This window comes from Falco rusticolus, chromosome 7 (assembly GCF_015220075.1).
Source record: "Falco rusticolus isolate bFalRus1 chromosome 7, bFalRus1.pri, whole genome shotgun sequence".
NCBI lineage: Eukaryota > Metazoa > Chordata > Aves > Falconiformes > Falconidae > Falco > Falco rusticolus.
Genome location: NC_051193.1, coordinates 37,685,132 through 37,708,907, shown reverse-complemented (window position 1 = coordinate 37,708,907; position 23,776 = coordinate 37,685,132). Strand labels below are relative to the sequence as shown.

Sequence of the window (23,776 nt, the reverse complement as noted above, 5' to 3'; positions counted from 1 at the left end):
GACAGGGTGCTGAGGGAAGGGGCTGACTAAGGGTTGCATGAGCTGAAGAACACTTTTGCTCTGTTTCTGTCTCAAAGGCTGATCTCTTCTATTTGAGTTCTGGATGTTTGCTGCTAAAGCTGTTTCAAAATTTCAGTAAAAATCAGAGTTATTTTGGTAGTTTTTTAAGAAGGGCTTGCTGATGGCTGCTGTTGGTACCCTGCTTCCCCTGTTCTCCAAATGAATGGTGCAAATGTTTGTTTACTGCTCCCAACTTCAGAGCACCTTTATCACCACAATAACAATGCAATGAGGTCTTTAAATGCATCATTTCTCCTGTTAAAGATAAGAACACTGAGCCACAGAGGCCCAGTGTCAGAGCCAGTGTGGGAGCTAAGATCTTCCTGGCCCTGAATTATCTGTGCAATGCCGATGTGCCCCTTTCCCCAGGTGTCTGTGGGTTTTGCCATGCTTTGCTGGCAGGTCTGGGCAGGTGGCAATGAAATGGATTGCATCAGAAATTGTTCCTCTGAAACAGTAACATGTTCCCTGCCTAACAAGGCTGCATGCTCTTCTAGAAGAGAAGAATCCATCTCTTGGTTTAAGCTAAGGTACTTCCAAGGAAAAAGCCTGTTCTATGGCAGAAACACATGTGTTTTAAATGTCAAATCACTAGAAGATTTGGATTTTGCTGTGTCATTTGTAGCTCAGGCTACAACTGTTTTTCATTCAAGTAATACATCTTGGCTGGGGATCTGGTAAGGAGACTCTGAGATTTAGTTTGTTCTCCTACCTAGCAGATACTTTACGCATGACTTAATCTCTTCCAGTCCTAAGGAAAAGCTTTGGTCTTCTTATGTATTCCCATGAGCATGCACAAAATAATCTCAAATTTTTGGTGTTGTGACCTTCTTCATTAGTGTTAAGTTCTCTGCCTTTGCTGGTCAAGTGGAATCCTCCGGGGGAAGTTCGCAATTCTGGTGGCTGATGGCAATACTTGTTTGCTCTGAGCACTCCCATTGACTGCTGGACTCGGTGAAACAACTCCTTCCTGTTGCTGCCTGTGATTATTATTTTTTTTTTTTCAGGCTACTCTCTGATCTTCATTATGGCTTGTTTTTAATAGCACACTTGGCCCTCTGGCAGGTGTTTTTATAGTGTTGCGACCGAGTCACCTTCTTTGCTCCTGCAGGCTGAATCCAGTCCTGGGGTGTTGATAGAGTGAAAATGTTGTTCAGCTTTGCACGTTGGGAAAACAGCATTTTTGTGAGGTCAGAGTAAACAGAAATCTTGATTAAATAAAATCCAAACTAAAGACTTACCTCCTCCAAAGTAGGCTGAAAATATGCTGGCTGGGGTTTTGGGATCTTGAGCAGGGATTTTTAAGATTTCCTCACAATACTAAACCTGTAAGATCTTTTTAGGAGGAGATTGAAGCCTCTAGTTTTTCAGATAAGTGCTTCTTATAAATTGATATTCAAGTGAAAAACTTATGGTGAGAAGAGGTTAAGAAGTTAAGGTGATGGATGGGCTGATGACACTAGGACAGGAAGACCTATTGATTGGGCAGTGCACCCAGTTCAGCATGTTTAATCATTCTCCACTTGGCGCAGGCTGCACTGTAGCCCTGGGTTGGCACGGTTCTTGCCTGCGCATGTGGGTAATGGAATAAAAGCAAAGGGCTCTGAGGCATTCTTGAGCTTGAAAAAACATCATGTACAAGTAATCTGTTCTGGGTAGGTGTGTACAGCTTGGTAGCGGGTCTTTTTTGTTATTTTATTTTGCAGCATCAGGCACTTGAAAACTGTGCCTGAAACCACACCATTCACACCCCTGTTGTAAAATGTGCCTGTCTGTCTATTAGTAGTAATGGCAGCGCCTTCGCAGAATTAGCAGAGGTGATTGGAAAAGTTGTCTGTGATAATTTGAAGAACGCCACTGTTTGGTTCCAAGCAAACAACAATTTTATACAACGGTGTGCCACACATCAATTAATTTCCTTCCTAGCTCTGAGCTGTAGCTAATCTATGTACTTGCAGCATACCTATTACTGCAACATTTAGACATTTTCCGATTTGGTGTTTAGAAGTGTTTGATGTTTATTTAACTAATTGGAGAAAATACAGACTAACCACCTCCAGAAATGAAAGACCAAAAATTAATCGAAGAGTAACCCATTATTCTGAAGTACTAGATCAACTGAGTTAGAAAGGAGTTCCACACTAAGATTAATTATGCTCTGTGCTTCCCGTTGAGTAATTATGTTCAATAAAAATAATTCTGTATAATTCAGTACAAGCTGCCATTTCAGCAAGTATTTAGTGGTGTTTAATGGGCTGGGATGTGTGCCCTGATGTGTCTTATACAAGAGCCTTCCACAAGTCTGTTCCATTTAGGCTCTGAGAAAGAACCTCTGTGTGTCCATGGGAAATTCTTCAGGAACAGTGATGTAACAAATGTGCCCAGCAGCAGTGATTTTCCATCAGACGGAAAAGCACTTTGCCCTGGGCAGTGGCTCTCAAATGGAGGTTTTTTTCCTCTCCCATGTAAATGCATCCTGAGGAAGCGTGCTTAGGGACTGGAAGCATGCTAGGAACGGACAGGGAGAGATGGTGGTGTCAGGGGTGGGACAGGAGGGTTCTTGTGAGGCACTGTGGTGAGCAGGTCCAAGGGGAACTTTTGAGTTTCAGAAGCTGCTTGTACATTTACTATTGTCTGTTTCCCACCCTTGGTTGGCAAAGAGGGATGGAGAGTAGGGTGCTCTCCAAACTGGCTGGCTGGAGTAGTCTTTGAGGCTCCAGGTTTGTTCCTGTCATCTGTTCTCTACTCTGTTCCTTGCTATTTTCTCTAAAGCCCCTCAGCTTTAGTCCTCAGATGAGAAAGCAACCCTCAGATGGGGTCAGATAATATAATTGCATTATCCTGCATAAATACTGACCCCCATACTCCATCTAGTTACCTTAAGCACCATAACTGCAGTTGTAGGGGCACTCTCCTGATATTTTTCCTTGAGGGACAGGTATTGGATCAAGAAAAGACTCATGAATATTTTTCTAAATATTTCTAAACTTACCACGCTTCAATTAGTTAGCATAAGATGGACAAAAGGGGCGTCCAGCTCTGGCACAGGCTGCCCAGGGTCACCATCCCTGGAAGTATTTAAAAGACTTGTAGTCATGGCACTTGGGGACATGATTTAATGGTTAACTTGGCAGTGTTAGGTTTATGGTTGGACTTGATCTCAAGGGTCCTTTCCAACCTAAATGATTCTATGAAAGTAATATGTAGATGCATTCGCCCCCTTCCTGTTTTGTTTCCTACAGTCCTGGAAAAGATTTTTCTGAGCCCGCTGAGACCATTTGGTTCCTTCATTCAATTCATCCCAATTACAAACACTATCCTGGGGTCAGACAAGTAATTTGCTTGCTGAGACCTCCTGCTATGAAAAGGTGTTGTTGCCCAAAGCATTCATCTGACCTTCCCACTGCTTTTTGCTTTGACTCTACTCTGAACAACCAGGTTGTGGTTTTGGCTAGCAAACCACGGGCCAAAGTGGTCTGCTCTTCCTGCAAATCTCTTTAGTCACTGTGATGCTCAGTGAGGACTGCAATAGAAGTATCAGAAATCCTGCCACTATACAACCAAACAAACTGCATTCAATTGTGTTATAACTTTGTATAATTGCTTTTGTTAAGCAACCCATATTGCCATGTCTCCAGTGATTAAAACTTCTCTATAGGTGTTTTGGTATTTACTTACTGGATTTATACTCTGGCTCTCAGCTATGTTCTTACATTGTATTGACTTCAGTAGGGCTCTAGTTACTTTGCCAGTGTCAGACATTTGCCTTTTCATTTTTACAATGATGATGAGGAACTTCAGGTAAACAGCACACCATATTTCATGCATGAGGATACACAGAAATGTGAAATTGGTATGTGCAGACATGGCATCAGTCACCTAACCAACCACAGCTACAAGCACAAACATGATGCGTATATCTACACATTAGAAGTGAGTGTGTGTGTGCGTTCAAGTCTGCCTACCTCTGCCCACAACTTAAAATTTCTAAGGGAATGTAGGAAACTCATCAGTCAGTTCTGGATAGAAACACTTTGTCTCTTTTTGGTAAATGCTTTTCTTTAAATGAAATAGATTTGTAAACCCACATAATTATAACTGATTGAGCTTGATGTTTATCAGAAATTACTCTGCTGGATGGCATCTTTCATGAGGGGAGGGAGGGGGCGGGTAAATACTTATGTCCTTAAATTGAACCCTGTAGAAGAAAAACTACTGAAATGAAATACATCTGCAGTTGATACAGATGATGCCCTTCAAAATCCAATTCCCTCAAATGGGCATTCCAGTGTATACAGACCCTGGACTGAGGGTATGTGGAACCACAGAATAAATTAAGTTGGAAGGTGCTTCTGGAGGTCATGTGGTCCAACCTCTTGTTCAAAGCAGATGCAGTCGGATCAGGATGCTTAGGGCCTTGTCCAGTCAAATTTGGGCTGTCTCCAAGGATGGAGATTTCAAAACCTCTCTAAGCAGTCTACATCACCCTTCCTCTCCGCTATGGTCTTGTCTCAGGCCATTGACAAAAGCAGAATTAAATCCGACCTACGTGCACACCAAGAAAAAATATTCTCTTTAATGAAAAACCAAACCAAAACCAGTGGTCCCACAAAATAACTGGTAGGAACATCATTAACAAATACTGGTGAAGGGAGCAGAGGATTTGATAGTAAAGCACTGAATGTGTTAGAGAGCTTTGAACTTTCAGGACTGCCTAGCAATTTGTAGTGGAAAATTTTTGTTGGACTAATTCTTGCTTAGCCTTGAGTGTAGACATAGAATTATAGAACAGTTTGGGTTGTAAAGGAGCTTTAAAGTTCATTTAGTTCAGGCCCCCCTACCTCTCCCTGTAATGAGCAGGGACAACTTCAGCTAGATCAGGTTGCTCAGAGCCCTGTCCAACCTGATAGGGATGGGGCATCTACCACCTCTCTTGGCAACCTGTGCCAGTGTTTCACCACCCTCATTGTAAAACTTTCTTCCTTATATCTAGTCTAAATCTACCTTTTTTTAGTTTACAACCATTACCCCTTGTCCTATCACAACAGGCCCTACTAAAAAGTTTGTCCCCATCTTTCTTATAAGCCCCCTTTAAGTACTGAAAGGCCACAATAAGGTCTCTCCAGACCCTTCTTTTCTCCAGGCTGAGCAACCTCAACTCTCTCAGCCTGTCTCCATAGCAGAGGTGTTCCACCACCATTTTCGTGGCCTCCTCTGGACCTGCTCCAAGAGGATGCGCTCAACCTATGGCTAATGGAGCAGACTGAACCTTCCAGAACAACTTATCTGGTCCTTAGTTTGCTTCTTGCTTTCTCCTCTGACAATGAATAGTTTTTGTCAGGTTTACAGCAATTTTCTCCTATGAGGGGAGAGTGGCAACTTTGCTATCATGGGACCCCAATTCAGGTGGTCCTCCCATTGTGTAACAAAGGTGGCTGCTGGGATCCTGCTATGCAGACGTTGATGGGAGCACTACTGGAATTGGAATAAAAATATCCCTGTATATTTGTCCTTTCAGTGCCTTTAAGAGCTGCTGCATAGTGAAAGGCTGGACATCCCTACTTTTTCAGTTAATGTAAACTTTTTTCAATGAACTCAACATAAATCAATGGATTAAGGAGGATACATCTATAGCATGCAGCAGACGAACCAGTTTTGTTCTTGTGCTTTAGTATCATCACTGGTGCGACTGCAGGAATGGTCAAGAAGACAATATATCTCCCAGTTGCATGCTTTTTAGCCAACTCTTCCCAGTGCAGCTGCAGCATTTATTCATTCTCATTCCAGGCTTGCCTCCCTCGATATCTTTTTAATTGGATGCATGACACCTTCTCTGCTAGAGCAAAATGCCACAAGCAGACAAGGTGCTTACTTGTGAGGAAATGCAGCCTGATCTGCAAATCACTTTCTTCAACCCCACACAGACATTTTAAAATTTTTTTTTCTTTCATTCTCTCTGTTGGAAAGATAATGTTTACTGCTAGCATTGCAGAATGCAAGCAGGTCTTGCTTAAAATTTTGAGGAAGAACTTTTTAACATACATTTTAGTGGCATTTAGAAATGGATGTGTGTATAAGCGCATGTACATACTCACCATGTACCTAAGCCTGATACTTGAACGTAGGTGCAGAGCTGGGATGGTTTCTTTCTTGGAAACCACAAGAAGTTAGGGGTGCCTGTCTGGGAGCCACAGATAAGGAAGGCAGGGGAGTGCCTTTAGAAGGCAGAGGTGAGAGCTGCAACTACAGAAAAAAGACCTGGAGTGCAGGGTTTCTGTTGCTGAAGCCCAAGGCCAGGTGCTCTCATGGGCTGCCTGATGGCTATGAGCTTGGAACTGTCTCCCATAGGCTCTTAGATGCTGGGATAGGGGAGCTGCAGTTGCTCAGCTTATTCATGTAAGTGCTGAATGTTTTGTTTTAAATTACATGCTTAAAATGTCCATTTGTTCCCATTTGAATATACTCCATTCAAAGTTGCCAAGATTTATGTTCTAAAATGGGAACTGATGTCCCATTCTTTACAATCACTGTATTAGCGCTCAAATAGTCTTGCTACCCAGCTGGTGAGTCCTTTGAACAATCAGAGCACCTAAATATGGGAGATCCATATCAAGAATGCAGTTTATAATGCAGAACTTAAGGTCCAAAGAGTACTTCTGAGAATGGGAGCAAAAGATAGAAAGATAAAAAAAGTAAAATGCAATGCTTCTTTCCAAGTCAAAGCAAGTGTGTATTTTCACAAGTGAGCTACACGGAAAATACTGCAATACCTTGTTTAATGAAGACTGAAGTAACTCATGAGTTTTTAATGACATAGCATCAAATAGTAAATATTAACTCATTATGCAATGACTCTTCTGCAGAACTGAATCTTCCTGTGGTGTAGTACTAGTCAATAAACACCCATGTCCTACCCACACCTGCTAAATTTGAGTCAGATAACCACTTTATGGAGGTGCCTCATAGTTATCTATGTGCTTAATTCAGGCTGTCCTTTTACAGTGGGAAAGAGTTCTCCATCGTTCCCATTTACAGATGAAAACTGAGGCCTGAAAATATTAAGGTCAGACCCATACAGTCATTCAAATCTTGAGTCCCTCTGAGACATTTGCAGTAGCTATTTGCATTTTGGTTGGTTTTGAGAGGTAAAGTAAGTTTCTTAAACATGTTTGTTTCAAGAATTTTCCTTCAAAGACGCTTTTGGCTTGGGTACGAAGTTTCCTCTTACTAAAGAGTCCTCACTGTTACTTCAACCTTTGCCTTTCAGACCTGTAAGGAGGAATCAGTGTAGTGTACCCTATGGATGAGCGGCTTTCCTCCAGCAGCTGCTGCTCCTCCTGCCTGGGCACAGTATGTGTTACCCTCAGTGACTGGGCAGCAAAAATGCCTCAGATTTTCCTAAGTGGCAGAAGACTCTCTTTGCTTTGTCACATTCCTCTAAATGCCTCCTCTAGTGGTCTGTGCAAGAAGAAAAGGATCTGAAAGTCTCTTTGAGTGATATCTCAATCTGTCTTTTGATTTCTCCTGCTGCCTGTTTCACCTAGTTTCAGTGACTGATAATTTGCTTTTAAATGTAATGGATGAGCTTCCAAACCATCCGTTTCCTCCTTTAACCACAACTTCTTTTGGTACATTAAATGAAAATGTAACTTTTCAGTCATTAATGTGAATTTGCAAAGAAACCTTTAGATAATCGGCAGCTCTAATATTCTGACATCGCTGAAGCTATTAGAAGAAGAAATCAAAAGAAAATCCTCCTGCTTCTGCCTGCAGAAAATGGGAAGAAGGACAGGGCAGAGGACCCAGTGCTGTGACGCTACACAACAGCAATTACTGTAAGCTGAAAAGGGCATAGAAATGGTAGTGAGAATTGGGCTTCTCTCTGAAGCTGAGAGATGTCAGGAAGAGGGGGGAAAAACCCCATTATTGAAACTGTAGTCAGGTAAATTGCCTTCATCTCGTACTGTGGTTTATACTCCTTATTGGTTACCTTTTGTAATGCACAGGAAAACGTCAGCAGAAATCAAAAACATTACCTGTAGAAACTGCAGTAACTATTTTGATCTAAATGCAGTTGAGTCCATTCATACTGGTGGTGGATTTAACTCTTAAAGCTACTGCTAGTAGTACTTTGCTTGCAAGAATGTATGCCATGATGCTTATCCAGTATCCCTAAGTGATACTAAAAGCCTGTATCTGTGCAGTGAGTAGCACTGATTTTTGTGGGGATTATTGATACCTGGGGGCAAGTTAAGGACAAGTCTTTGTATCTGCGACCTCCCTCATAAGGCATCTATGCTCCGGTTCTGTGGAGAGGAAATAGTGATGGGCAGAAAACCAGTCACAAGTGAGTGCTGAAATCATCTGTGAAACGGGGAAAAAGCAAGCAGTACCATGAGTATTTTGATTTGGCTGAGTGATGTTGTTTTGGAACTTCTCTCTGCTTCTTGGCTGAATGAAACTACTCATTTCAGAAATGGTTATTCTGCTTCTGAAGCAAGAACTGTGTTCTCTTGTTCTATGTTCTCTGCCTTCTTTGTCTTAAGGCAAATAACTTGCATATATGCTCTTGGCTTTGACAGAAGCCCCTCAAAGAACTTGGAAAAGTCACTTATCTATTCTCATTCTTGCCTTTAAGAAGGCAATAAGGCTTGCAGGAGCCACTGAGGGTTTTGAGATGTGGTTGACATCTACAAGTGCAAATGTTCCTTTGTTGGCCAAACAAACCTACACAGTGCAGAGGCAGAAAGTAATGATTTCAGATTTCTCCCTCTCCCTGCTATGCTGCTTCTCTTTGTTCAAGGAAGGGTAGGCAAAAAAGGCATGCTTTATATTTCCTTCACATTAAAATTCCAATACAACATTTACAATGTTAATGCTTTGCATGCTGATCTAGTTGAGGTGTTTTTTTTATGTGAGTGATATTCAAGTACTTTAATGATTACTTGCATCACTCTCATTATGCAGGTAAACAATATATCTACCTTTACAGTGCAGATAGTGCTGTACAGCTGACGAAGCTCCAGAACCATTAGTAACTTGACCTTCCTGTCTGATTCGTACTTATGAATCTAATAATAAATAATCACATGTGGAAAAGTCAATAGAGAAATAATGTAACGTGCTTCTTTTAGTACCCTTATTCAGCAGAATAAACCATGAGAAGCATTTCAGTAATTTACTATAGTAAGTGCTCTCAGCAGCTTCTGTATTTCAGCTGTTTGGTGCTCCAGCATGAAGATAATTATTGTGGTAATTAGTTATATTGTTATTTAATAGTCCCCAGACAATATTCTATTTTTTGAAGGAACAGGCCTTTCCTTCTATATTTTTCTACCCCATTACAAAACATATTTATCTATTAATCTTTCCCCTTGCCAAAACTTTTTTTTTTCTGTTTACTACTTTCTCCAAAAAGATCCCAGTTATTGAAAGACAGCTTCGGCTTAGCAGCTGCATCGATGGGGATGGAGGAGACTCCCTCTTCTTGTGTCTCTCTGAGAAAGCCACAGGAACCGCTCCCAAACAAGTGGGGCTGGCGACAGGAGGGCAGGTGACAGGAAAGCAGCAGTTGGCAGCACTGCAGACTGAGACCACAGAGCCGTCCTCTAAAACCTGGGCTTCTAGGGAAATAGGTAAAGTGAAAAGGTTGATGAAACTGAGTGGCTTTGAGGAGAATAGCGAAGCTCAGTCTCTGGAGTCTCATGAAAAAATTGTCTTTGTTACAGTTGCATGACCTTAGGCAGGGAGTTCTCAACTGTTCCTGGAGTAACAGTGGTGAAAAAAAAAACAGTCCAATGGTAGAAACCAGCATGAGAAAGAATGAACTACATCCTTGGTAGCTTAAATAAGTGATTAATCTCCCAAAAGCTGCTGGGGTGGGAAATGTCTGGAGCTGACATTCTGCAGACCTAAGTCACCATTTGGGGAAGGTTCACTATTAAGATGAAGGGGATGGAGCACGAGGAGAATCCCTCCAGAAGGTGAAGAGGAGGCAAACACCTGAGGAGAAGACATAAGGCTAGGGAGAGGTGGGGGAAAAGGCTGGAGCATTTTGCATTTGAGTGTAGGTGGTTACGACCTCAATAAAAAGACACTTCCCCCAGTGTCACCCTCGCTCTCAAAGGCATTTTTATTCCTCCTGTTTAAGAGGAACAGACTGTCGTCACCCTCTTTTTTTTTTTTTTCTTTTTTTTTCCTGTCTCACATCACTCCCTCTGTGGTACTATTTCTTACAGCCTTAGCAGGAAACAGCTTGTTTGCATATACCTCTTATAATAAACAACATAGCTTCTAGGTTATTTAATGCCTCCAGATTTTGTGCTTTCTGGGTACTGGCCTTGTTGCAGTTCTTTCAAACAACTTCACTTCTAAGAAGCCAAGCTTTTCTCTCTAACTTTTTCACTCTGTAAAGACGGTCAGTCTTTTCTTTTTTCTTTTTCTTTTTTTTTTTTTTAAATTTACTTAGTGACTCAAACTCCACAAAGTACCATTCCTACTTCTCACCAGCTGGTGGTCCATATGCTGCTGCATCTCTACTCTTGTAAATACAAGTCTGAAGTCATGCTTACAGATCAGACTTTTGGTGGTTAATATGGCAATATGTTAAAATGTCAAATGATGCAGAATGATTTGGGGAGGGGGGAGGAACAAAACCCAGTATTCTGCATATTTATGAAACTTCCCTTCTGAGGGGCTCCCAGTGGTGTTCAGACATCAGCGGACTTCTGCAAGTCTGACAGGGTCAGCACTGGGCTCGGATTTGGGATCTGCAGCATCTTGATAGAAGCATCTGTGAGAGGCAGTGGCTCCCAGGTTCTCAATGTTGTCTACCAACATGTTTAAGCTCTAAATTAGGATCAAAAAATACAGTCTGGCACATTGCCCATGAAACATCGCAAACTTCTAGCTGAAACTCATTACTCTAGAAAAGGTGGTAAGTGCTCCCCTAAGGAGATAGCATTTTGTGACTGAGATGGTGCTCCAAAAAAATAAATAAAGGGGGGGGGGGGGGGTCTTGAGGGGTTGGGTGGGAGGGGTAAAAAAAGAAACAAAACTCCTTTGAACTTTGATAGTGCTTCTGAGAGAATCCTAATGGCTGTGGCTGCAACTTGTGTCTATAGAGAAAGACTGCCAGATGCTTCAAAGCTTTAGACCTCAGTTCATGTTTTCAACTCAGTAATGGCAGCACCTTCACCACCTGCATTTGAAGCAGATGTACAATCTCTGACCTGTTACACTTCCTCCTTCCGTTGCATAATTGCCCTTAATTTCAGCAATGAGGGCATGACTCTGCAAGCCAATGCCCTAATTTCTAGTGCTGAGGAAAACAGTCAGGGTAAGAATAGAAAACGCAACTAATAGCTTTCTGCAAAAGAGCTGCCACTAGTAAAGGGCTGTCAGGTTTTGTTGATTTTACTGAGTCTGCTGCTAATAAGACTGTCTTCTGCCATTGTGAAAGTTGGAGGTAACTAGCTTCCACTTCAGTGGCTCATAGCCAAGGTATAAAGAAACAAGTTCTAAGTGGATTTGGAAAACCCTGAATAGTTTGGTAGCTTTGTGCCATGAATCCATGCTGCAGAGGTATGCCAGCTATGATTCCAACTAATGTAGACTTGTAGCAGACAACACTCTAGACATGAATGACAGAAGTGTCATGTGAGTGCTTTGTTCTTCACATGAATGTAAAAAAAATATAAATAACAGTGCCTTTTAGATAAAAGAATATGTTGCTTTCTTGGGTCTCTTTCTGATTCCATTAATCTGTCTGCAAAATTGTAGTTAACTGTTTTCAGCTTCTGTGTGGTCTGTGCAAACCAATATGTAATGCAACTAATCTATGCATAATGAGGTAGATAACACTCAAAAAGGAGTTGTAGTTCTGGGAAAAACTGGAGTCCTCCAAGGATGCAGTAATGGATTCATTCTGTTACTTAGAATTCAGCATGCAACTATATCTATGCCTATTTATATCTTAAGATGCTTTCCCAATGTTGTGTGTATACAGATGATGAATAAGGATATGGGGCGGTCTACAAATCCAGGCTGGCAATTTAATCAGAACTGTCTGCTCTGTGTGCTGTGATAATTAGTAGTTCAGTGCTATAGGAACCTTAAGATGAAAATCCTGGGAAACTTTGTTTGGAGTGCTCTTCAGGGGATGGAGATGAGAATGCAAAGCAACTGCAAAGCCACAGTAGAGAAGTCCAGTCCATGCTGTATTACCGGCAAAGCATTCATTAGAATTTTACTATCAAAACTGTAGCTGAAACCTTCCACTTGCCCTGAATCCAAGTAATACATAGCTGTTGCCACTTATTTCTTACATGTTCCTAGGTTATAATAAAAATTGTTTTCCACAATGGACCATGAGAGGGTTATCACTGCATTAAAAAAAAAAAAAAAAAAAAAAAAAAAAAAAAGCTTTTAGATGAGAACAAATGTTCTTCAAAGCAAAGTACATTAAGCAAAACTGGCTAGATTAGCGATGTTTCTCTCAGATGGCTCCAGATGCACTGTGTGCTGGAATTAACGGTACATCCCTCTCTGAGTTTTTTTTACGTTTAGATGATATTCACTCCTGGTTTGTAAAGAAAACTCTCCAGAAGCTCACAGCATGTGAAACCCATCAGTTCTAGTAACTGAATGTGCTGAGGCTTTGTCGAATTAGAAAGCATAACACAGTTAGAGCAAGTCGAAGTCTACAGTTACTGTAAAAATATGCATCAGCAGCTTTGTCAAGGTGGAAAAAAAATATGTTCCTGTTGTCAGAAGTTACCTGTTATCTAGAGCTTTTTGCATGGTGTGCAGTAGACAAGACAGCTTTAGTCCTCTAGACAGTTGTTAGCAGACTACCTGTTTAGTCCTATAATTTCATGTGCTTTTAATTTCTCAGAAAAAAAAATTTCCATGAGTCTTAGGTTGTGATTTCTCTTGTAGATTGAGAAGGAGGAAAGGGGGGCGGGAGGGGGAAGTTGCTTTGTTACCAAACAGTACAGGTCAGCTAAATTTGGCCCAAAGAAACTCATGTCAGCCTTCTCTCTCTCTGACTCATTCCTTCCCTCTCCTGCCCATATGCTCTGTTGTCAGAGCTACCCCTTGAGTTATACAAAGGGCCAATTAACCTTCTTCATGGAAAAACCAAGACTTCAAATGGGACTGGGGAGGACTGTCTATCTCCTAAAGCCTTCCTGCTCTTGGTTCCTCCAGTAGTGAAAAAGTTTAATATGAAGAACATTCAATATAAGGACAAGAGACAAGCTAGTGGCATCTTGTGAAGAAGTAAAACAGGACCAAAGAAACATGAAAATATGCTTCAGCAGACTTCACAACTGGGAAAGTCATCTTGGCTAGGTGTCTCTAGCACCTTCCACAGCAGTTCCAGCTGCAGGGCAAGGGTACTCCTTTGCTGTCCACAAGTGGGAAAATGGAAACAAAGTGAATGATGGGCGTTTTTATCAGCCATCGTTACCCATGACCCCTTCCTCCCTAGGCTTACCAGATATCTCGGGGCTCCAGAGCAAAGACTGACACTAACTGGGTTATCCTAGGCTACATTTCAAAGTGTGGACTGAAAATCTACTCAGAAGCCTGCCTCTCATGCCGTTGCACTTGGTGGCATTGGTACAAAGGACAAGGATAAGCCAGGAAGGTTTTGCTTTTCCTAAAGGCTTGTGAAGGGTCAGATATGAAGTGGAACTGCTGAGGCTTAGATTTGGCAGGGTTGCACTGCTGATGTGCGTTGAGAAACCAGGTGCTTCCCTGCACGGCTCTGCCTAGCACTGTGTTTGCAAGGCTGCAAGAAGATGGCAGAGTGGGGGTACTAGGGCCAGCTGCGGTGCAGATCTGGACAAAAATAAACCAGGGCAGTCATGCACCCATTTTAGCAAAAGTCTGTCTCTGAGTACAGCACTGGAAAGGAGATCGATTGAAAGGCCATTTGGACTTGTGTAAAAACTTCTTACTCTGGTTTTTTGACTAGGACAATCAAAATTTCCTGTGCATTGAGCTATGCTATTGCTTTCCAAGTAATTTACTTAAATATCATTGCTGCTTTGTCTTTCACCACTCTACTTCCATTGCTTTGGTCTAGTTTCTAGGTTTTATCCAGGCTTCAGAGTATTTGACTCACTTGATCTTTCACTCTTTAATTGTTGGTATCACATCAATCTAAATCAGAATGAAAATACAAATAAAAGCATCATGGCTATTCACAAGGGAAGATTCAAAATTAAGTACACAATTTATTTTGAATTCAAATGGAACTGTTTGCGCACAGTCTAAAAATCTTTATTTCCCTATATAAAGCAGCACTTTCCCCATCATGAAGGATGTGCCTCCGTGAATGTACTTTGTTACTAGTTCACCACTGAGTTAAGAATATTGGGTAGAGCTGCAAAACATTTATTTTTCAGCAAAACATTGATCTGCATTAAATCTTGGAATATATTTGGTGCATGTCAGTATGGACTGTTTCTGATTAACTTCCTGGAAATGCTACTTTCTTGTTACAGAACAAAGATAGGATTCATACCGTGAGGAAATATACCTCAAAGGGCAAGTGACCCAGCAGTTACAAACTTGGTTAAGTGTGTGTGCACAGTGCAAATTCATTTGCCATGCATTTAGTGCTACTTAAATGGCATTTCATACACCTACATCTGTAGGACTTCTTGGCAGTAAGACCAGTTATACGGTTATATAGACAATTTCCTTTTCTATCAGTGTCATAGAGTCTAGCTGGAGGCCTGTAGCTCGTGGTGTTCCCCAGGGGTCAGCGCTGGGTCCAGTCCTGTTCAACTTACTACCAGTGACCTGCATGAAGGGACTGAGGGTACCCTCAGCCAGTTTGCTGATGACACAAAACTGGGAGGAGTGGCTGATTCACCAGCAGGCTGTGCTGCCATTCAGTGGGACCTGGGCAGGCTGGAGGTTGGGTGGGGAGAAACCTCATGAAGTTCAATAAAGGCAAGTGTAAGGTCCTGCACCTGGGGAGGAACAACCCCATGCACCAGTACAGGCTCGGAATTAACATGCTGGAAAGCAGTTCTGCAGAGGAGGACCTGGGAGTGCTGGTGGACAGCAAGTTGCCCATGAGCCAGCAGTGAGCCCTTGTGGCCAAGGCCAGTGGGATCCTAGGGGGCATTAGGAGAAGCATGGCCAGCAGGTCAAGGGAGAGGATCCTCCCCCTCCACTCTGCCCTGGTGAGGCCACACCTGGAGTGCTGTGTCCAGTGCTGGGCTCCCCAGTTCCAGAGAGATGGGGAACTCCTGGAGGGGGTCCAGCAGATGTTGAGGGGACTGGAGCATCTACTTCATGAGAAAAGGCTGAGGGAGCTGGACACGCATAGGCTGTAGGAGCCTGACAGGGGGCCTTATCAATGCATATAAATATCTTAAGGGTGGGTGGCAAGAGGATGGGGCCAGGCTCTTTTAATTAGTGCCCAGTGACAGGACAAGGGGCAATGGGCACAAACTGAAACACAAGAAGTTGTATCTGAATTTGAGGAAGAAGAACTTAACTTTGAGGGTGCCAGAGCACTGGGACAGGCTGCCAGAGATGCTGTGAGGTCTCTTCTGGAGACATTCAAAACCCACCTGGATACAATCCTCTGCAATGTGCTCTAGGAGAACTTGCTTTAGCAGAGGGGTTGAACTAGATGATCTCCAGAGGTCCCTTCCAACCCTGATCATTCTGTGATTTTATCTGTAGACTACTCTGTGCAGGTGAAGCATTGAAAACTGTGTTAATCTTTGCAGTACCTTGGTTAAGCCAGCATCCCTGAGTTAGAGTGTCACAAAGATTTAACACTTCTTAAACAGAAATGCACAGAAAAGAGGAGGATTACTTATCTCTTCAAATCACCTACTGCAAGAATGAGCTCTTGGGGGATGGTGAGGGAAAAGATTAAGTTGCCGTTCATTGCTGGGAATTCCAGTGTAGCTCTTGGAAGGCCTTAAAAAGTAGAGCAGCTCCTTAAACTGATCCTCTGGTCTAAATGGCAGTTACAGCTAACAGAAACATAAAATGAGCTCATTTATTTCACCTGATCTGTAGAGACACTTCAAAGGTAAAGCCCCTTGCTCTGACATGGATACAAAACTTGGTCTTGTTGAACAGAGGACAGTAGTTTGGAGCTGTTGAGTCATTAGTTTCTTGTGAACATATGAGGGTCTTTGTACCACAGCAGGAACTTCCTGAAGAGCTCAGTGGCCTCCAGAAAAATTTTGAAGCTCCTTTTTTTGTCTAGTATACCCCCCTCCTCTTCTCCCTCTTCCATTTCAAGATAGGCAAAATCAAGGTGAGGTGGCAAAAATGTGCATTTTGCTCTGAGTAGCTGAAATGACATTTGTGTAGTTGTGATGTCCTAGTATGTCACATTAATATTATAATAAATAATGTCAACAAAATATTCCTCTCAAATACCATTTGCCCTCCTAGATGCGAGTCTGCTGCATGAGGCATGTGTATGTTATCTTGCATGCGACTTATTATTTTTTGTCGACACAGTGACAGTTGGCAAGTTCAGGATGAAAGCTAGATTTCTCAGTGCTTTTCACAGCTTTGCAAATGCATATATGAAGGAAGTCATGCTCTAAGAGACAATATAACTGTATGTGACACAGAAGCCCTTTTTATCCCAGTGTAAACACTACTACAAGCCAAGCAATGAGCAGTGGCTGTGCACTGTTCAATGAGGTGGATCTTGTTACTCATGGAAGAATTGAATAACAAGAGTTGTGCAGTTCACATGAGCAGTAGGATGGTCACACATGAGAGAAATCTACCAAGGAGCTACAGGGTTTTATGATTCTGCTATCTTGCTCAAGGACTCTGTAAATTATACAGCTCTCATATTAATGAATTCCAAAAATCATGATTATAGCTCACTATCTACTGCCTCTTTTTCAACACATTGTACTTAATGCTAAGTTGGCTCTAGGTCATCACTAAAACCTTAAGACAATTCAGCCCCTTCATTTTTTTTTTTTTAATGCAAAAAGCTTAATAGTTTTGATACATGTCAGATACTTTGATTTTTAAAGAACATGTAATCAATTGTGGTGATACAGAGTTTTTATTTGAGTGCATTCTAAAGTCACTTGTGTGTAAATCAAAAATTGATTGGTAAATTAAATTGCCCAAGCCATGGCAGCAGCAGCAGAGCTGGCAATTGCAAAAGCCCGTAATAAAGTGTTGCAGACAAGTTACCTCTTTCCTTTCATCAGTCTGTGCACTGTAGAAGCAGCAAGCATTCAGATTGTACTTGCTTTCACAACAGAACACAGTCAAGTGTGGTTCACAAACTATGCTGTTCCTGAACCATCTGGAGTCTGCAGCTTGGAACCTCTTACACTCTTCAGCTTGTAAGATTGTTTTGTTACTGTTGCAGTCATTGCCACTCTTTGCTCTGTAAGTTGCCACTTTCACTGTTGAGCGCATATTCCCCCATAGCTTTGGTCAAAGTGCTTACATGAGCTGAAGCCTAGTCGCTATAGCAATCAAGTGGATGCAGGGAGCACCCCATTTTCTCACCTTTGAATTTTCTCACCACCAAAGATCATTGCACCTTTGTGGGGAGGGACAGAACCCAACAACAGAAAAAGAAACTGTTCTGGAAGCTCTACTCCCTGTGCTACAAAGTTTTGAACTAATCACAAACACTAGAAAAAATGGACATTTTTTATTTTCCTTAAATATTTGTCCAAAATGCCCCCTCCCTTTTTTTCCTCAGCTTATGGCATAGCTCAGTGATGCACTTTGCCTTGCAAGAAAGGGGTAGGCAGAGCATTATTTGTAAGCTTGGTATCACTTAGGTCCAGCCTCTTCCCCATGACTCACTGCAGCTCCTGGTTGATGGCATGGCTCATCTCCTCCTACCTACTTCCTTGGTCTCTTCAGATGTTTGTTCAGCTCCCACTTGTCCCTGCAGGCCACTTTACACAGCTATACCTGGTTTCATTCAAGTTGAATCTGTTCTGCCCTCTGTTCCTGTCATGTTTCTTGTTTGTTGAACATTTTTACTCAGTATTCTTCTAGAACTAAAAGATATTATAACACAACACTTTTTACAGCAGGTGACTGGAGATGATTCCTTCCATACCAGCATCACTGCCTTTTAGATCACTTTTCCAAGCAGCAAACAGCAGTTCAAGGCACAGGATTGTAGGACAACAGGACAGGAACACTCCTGCCTCAGCTGCAGTAGAGCTGATTTGACTGACTGGCATGAGTAACAGTAATAGTGGAAATTAAGTGTGATGGACTTCAGTATGAGCTACACAAGCATACTGTGCCCCTGACAACATTAATAAAATTCTCAGAGATGCTAGTATAGGTAGATTAGCATGGCTCTGTGCCCCAGCTGATCCCAGTTCCAGGGCTACAGTTCTCCTGTGGGCTGTGAATATACCCTTATGTGTCCATTGCTCCCCATTGCTATGGTTGACAACCACCAAACTTAAAGCTGAGCATACTCCTGTGGGGCAGGGAGAGATGTGTGGTTTCCTTGTGCTGCAGTTACACCTTGGATGGCAGCATGAACAAACTAGATACGCTGAAAACAGCACTGCAGGGCTGTCACTGCTGCTGAGACTGCCTGGGAGATAAAAACATTTTGCAAAGCAGAGAAAAATGAAAACCTGCTCTACTTGTTTGAATAGAAGTTAGGCAGCTGTCTTTTCCTTTTCTTTTTTCCTCCCCCTCTCATAATGGACCGAACATTCACCCAGCTAGGTGACTTTTCTACCAAAACCTCCAATGACCCCAAACTCATGGCCCTTTCACACCAGTATTTCCCTATGCTCTATTTCTTCTGAGCTTGTCCTATGCCATCTCTTTGCTTGTGTCCTCGGCTGGGATTTCAAGTCCCAGCATCAGACAGAGGTTGCAGACAATGCTGAGCAGGTGCTGAGTTGCTGCTTGCACAGCCCTGCTGCTGTCTGGTGGCATCGTGTCTCTGTGCAAAGCAGTGGCTCCCAGCATATCAGCTGTGGATGTAAAGGCAAGACATAGGGTAAAGTAAACCATGTTTGTTGGTTAACTTTCTGGAAAAAGTCATCTCCTGGTGTTCAAGTAACTGTGGTAAAATTAATGTAGATACAGGCTGAGAGAAGGAACAAGGATAAGGTGGGGATGGCAGGAAATTGCAGCGTGTTCATTAGCATATGAAGAGGGCTATATTTATACCAAGTGCAAGGAAGACAGCATGATCTAGTGGGCATTTAGGAAGATATTCCCATTTTCAGTAAACTACCACAGAAGCTTTTCCCTAAGACAGCATGTGCCTCTGATGTTCCTTTTAAAGAAACTGGTATTCCTTCCTTACTGCAGATGAACTCAGACATGCTTGAGAAAAGTCCAAGTCTGAAAATTCAAGAGACTTGGATCGAGCTGCTGACTTACTACCAGCTGTGTATGCCAAACAAATCACTTGGCTTTCGTATGTTCTGAAACAAGGACTACAATGAAATGAAGGTGATGTCTTACAGGTTCCTTGTGACATGGATCAGTTTTACCATAGATCCCTGGATGATTAGTAAAGTGCCACTAGCCACGCTACCAAAATAAAGTAATCCTCAGCTGGGGAATACCATGGTTACATTGCAAAGTAGAAAGTCAGCCTCCTTACAGACACTAATCATGTGATCCTGGCAGTTGCTGGTGGTGATGATGTGTCCTGTTTTATGTACTTTCAGATACACAGTTCAGCCTATTGTGGATCTTGAAAGCTCAGAACTAAGAATATTGATTTATAGAGTTTCTGAGTTGTCACTGATATTTTAGGAGAGTATTTAAAAAAAAAAAGGAAAAAGATTTTCTTGAACAATATCTGTCACTTTAACTGGCACTTCCTGTGGAGTGAGATACTCTCCAGTGTAAGAAATACTGAGAATCTGGTCAATATTTGTGTACAAAAATATATCTGGGGATTGCTTATGCCAAACTTTATATCATTTTCACTTGAAAGGTTGAGTGTTATAACCTACATTTCAAGGAGGATTAAATGGAAGCAAAGAAAAATCTGCCAGGAGTTTGTACAGGAGCTGCGGTGGAACTGGTCTTTTGTTTGCACATCTAGCCATGCTATGGATTCAATCTGAATCTGACTCAAAGGAGCAGTTTTGAGAATACTCACAATTTTTTGTGCCAGCCACCACAGATCTGCAAGGCCTCAGACTTGGAAGGCATGTGCTTCTCTTGAATACATGCACCAAAGAGAGCACACTGTTACGAGTCAAAATAAGGTAGTATAGGTATATTTGAAATTTACTTTAAGATTTTCAGTCCTTGTTTATAGACATGAAAAAGAACCAGATCCAAAAAAACTGTATTTAAAAGGTTGCAGTCAGAAGTAATTAATGTGTAAAGTGACTGTATAACCATACACAGCCAACCTACATAAGTGCAGATCCTCAAGAGGTTTGTGATTAGTAGTTAGCCTGCCTAATATATTGGTACCTTGAGATGTTATAAACACTATGTACTGCTAAGAATTGTTCACAGTGTGAAGACTTCATTGCAGCAACTGACTCTTCTAGTTGAAGTTTTAGCACAAAATAGCATGTTTCCACTTCTAGAGGAAGTCATTCCTGTGTCCGGCTAAACATTGATAACGTCCCACCTCTGCTCCCTACTGCTCTTTCCACCTGTAATGCTGTCACGGCAAGCCCCTGCTGAAAAGGACAGAATTTGACATTGCAGGTCACAGCAGCTCCTTGGTCTGCAAGGGGAATGATTACTGCGTTACGTGAGATGAATTGCAACTTTCCAGCTAGATTTTGAGTGAAGGAATGTAACACTATGCCATGTGCTATTTCACTGCACTGTTTCTTGTGCTGCCCTGGCTCAGTGGATCTGGGGCTGAATAAAGCATGGGTCACCAGTAGATCAGTTTTGCAGGCTCCTGCATTTGCCCCTCTTGCCTGAACAGGCCTGCCCACTCCAGTCTTTGGGGGTGCCTCAGATACACTGGGCTGGAGAAAGTGCAGAGCTCACCCCAAGATTTCCAGAGCTGCTGCCTTTAAAATGTTTGGCCCTGGGGGCTCCCAAGGACTGTCAGTGTGAAGCAGCTCCTCTGTAAAGTGTGATTCTCTGCACCTGTTCTTCATATTTAAAAGACTTTCTTATCTTGAAGTGCACTGTGGAGTGCAAACCTGGATTTCTCTGATCGTTAGGATGTTCAGTCTGGCTTCGCAGGTTGTCCTGTGGATATCCACCTTGTTTCTCTTCTCCTGTTTCTCTAACAAGCCTTTGGTTTGCTTTCTCTTTGCTAATTCCAGACCCCCTTCTCCTCCCTTTTGCAGGACCTTTGTACCCTTTGTGCACACCAGCTCACCCTCTGGTCCTCAGGCCAACACCATCCCAGCTGATCTGGGATGGCATGTCCTCAGCCGGCTGCAAAAAAAAGTGAGGAAGGAGCTGGGCCCAGGGGACAAGGCAGAACAAATTCAAGTATTGTGTGGGAATGGCTTTTCTTGTGATGCTACACTGCTTTCTACATGTAACAGAAAATACCTCTTTCCTCCTGGCCTGCCCTTTTCCCTCTTGGTTGTTTCTTCCTTCCCCCTAGCTTCAGGCTATCTCTCTTCCTGGCCTCTCTGAAGCCCCGGGGCTTCAAAGACAAGGTAATTTGTTTTTTACCTAGATGCCAGACTTGGATAGATTTAGGAAAAATCTAATTCTCTCAGGTCTGTGGGTTCACCAGGTATTTAAAATAGACTCCAGATTTGATTACTTAAACTGCTGAGGGTTCTGTCAGTTCCCATCCAAGAGGATGACTATAGACAGGGAGCCTAGAGAAGTTCTGGGTGGAGCTGTGCAGCTTTGGCACTGGTCTGGCCAGTGCTTCCCCAGCCCAGCTCATTGCTCCCCTCAGGGGCACAGGGAGCCCTTGCACCGGCTTGGGTGATGGGGACAGTCACCTGTCAGAAGCAACTTTTACACACAAGACTCGTAAACAGAAAACAAAAAACTCCCGACACAGTCTGACCCTTCTCTTGTTGGAGTTAATAACTAAACTCCCACTTCCTTCAGCAGGGCAGTATGGGCTTTTCCATCTGCAGGGTGATCAAGGAGTGCTGAGGTAGGGACTGCTGCATCCCTGACAGCTGCAGATCGGGGTGCTAGGCAAACAGAGCTTTATCGTTGTTTACTCTTGTCATAGAAAATTCTTTCTTTTCTCAATACATTCTGGAACTCATTCTCCTGGGCTCTGCAGACCGTTATTGCAAATGTGGCAAGAACCTGTCTACTAAAAGCAGAGATCAAGGCATGCTCAGGAAAGTATTACAAGTATTGTATTGTGTTTGTGCACACATGCTTATCAAGCAAACATATAAATATATATTTGCTTGCATCTTCTAAGAGAGTAATTCATGATGTGAGTGTGCATATACCATAGGTGATCTTGTTTGGAATTTTTACTAAACGCAGGACCGTGTACCGAGGTACCTCCTCAGTCATTACTCAGGAAAAACTCCCAGCTTTAACATTACAGTGCTTCTATATATGCAAAACCATAATACATCACACAGGGTTGGTTTACTTTTGCTCTAAAGTTATAGTACTTTCATTGTCATAAGACTACAAAAAATGTACAACTGAGGCATTTTATAAATAAATTCTATCAGGAACTGTCGGACAAGCATCTTCAAGTCCACTGGAAGAGACTTAACCTTCTCCTCAAATGAAAATCAGGATTCCGTTTCCATCCCAGAATTCATTAAACACTCGGTCAAATCTCTATTCTTTCATGTTTGCCACTTCTTCTGCAGTTATTTTTAGTATTTTAGAACTTTTCTGCATTTCTAATAACTCAGGACAGCCCTTGCAAATTCGAGGAATCTGAAAAGTTGTGCTTGGACAACAGTTGTCACTAACCAAACTGAGTCACCAGGTTCGGAGAAGGAATTTGGGCTTGTCCAATAAAACCAAATAAAAGCATGGCCAGCGTTTTGGGTAATTAAAATAAGATCCAAAAAGTATTTAAAGGGTAGTTAAAAGTTCAACTTTTACCTATAGTTTTGATAATACCTGGGGATTTTATTGACAGACAGGATTTTATTATTTTTTAAAAGGGCTAGAATGCTTTCTTTTTTCTTTAACAACATACATAAAAGCAATATCCCCCAAAGCAGACTTGCACTCAGACATGAGATGGAAAACTTATGTTTATAAAAGCCATCTCCTTTTGCTTAAAGCAGAGAGATGTGCTGAGAAACTGGTACAGTACGACAACATTTTAAACACAGAGGAGACAAGATTTATCTGGCTGCTATATAATATAAAACAAAAATCGAACACCAATGTTACAGCATTATATTGAAACAAACCATAGTAATTAGATGCTTTGAAGTCAAGCCTATATTTTCTTCAGCTTTTTCATGAATTATTGATCCACTTTCCTCATTAAATGGAACGGCAGGCTCTTGCAGTAAATGGACAAGTGACTACAACATTTATATAATCAAATATCCTCTGCATCTGGCAATAAAACATCTTTGTGTGTAAAACATCCTTTCTGAATTGACATCCCTGCATAACAGATTTACTAGCATATCCACATTCCTCTTCTTTTGTCTCTAAAACACTGCTTCCCTTGCATCATCATGCAATCCAGTGTTTTACACTGATCATATTAAGCAAAATATTTTCCAAGAGCCTGTATCGTCCATTGTGCAACAGAACATTTCTCCTCTGTAATGAGATGTAAATA

At 42.0% G+C, this 23,776-nt stretch overlaps 1 protein-coding gene across 2 annotated transcripts in view; it reads right to left on the bottom strand.

The window, feature by feature from the left end:
• Positions 1-23,776, bottom strand: part of BEGAIN (brain enriched guanylate kinase associated) — a 156,031-nt gene that overhangs the window by 96,008 nt on the left and 36,247 nt on the right. The window lies entirely within an intron of this gene.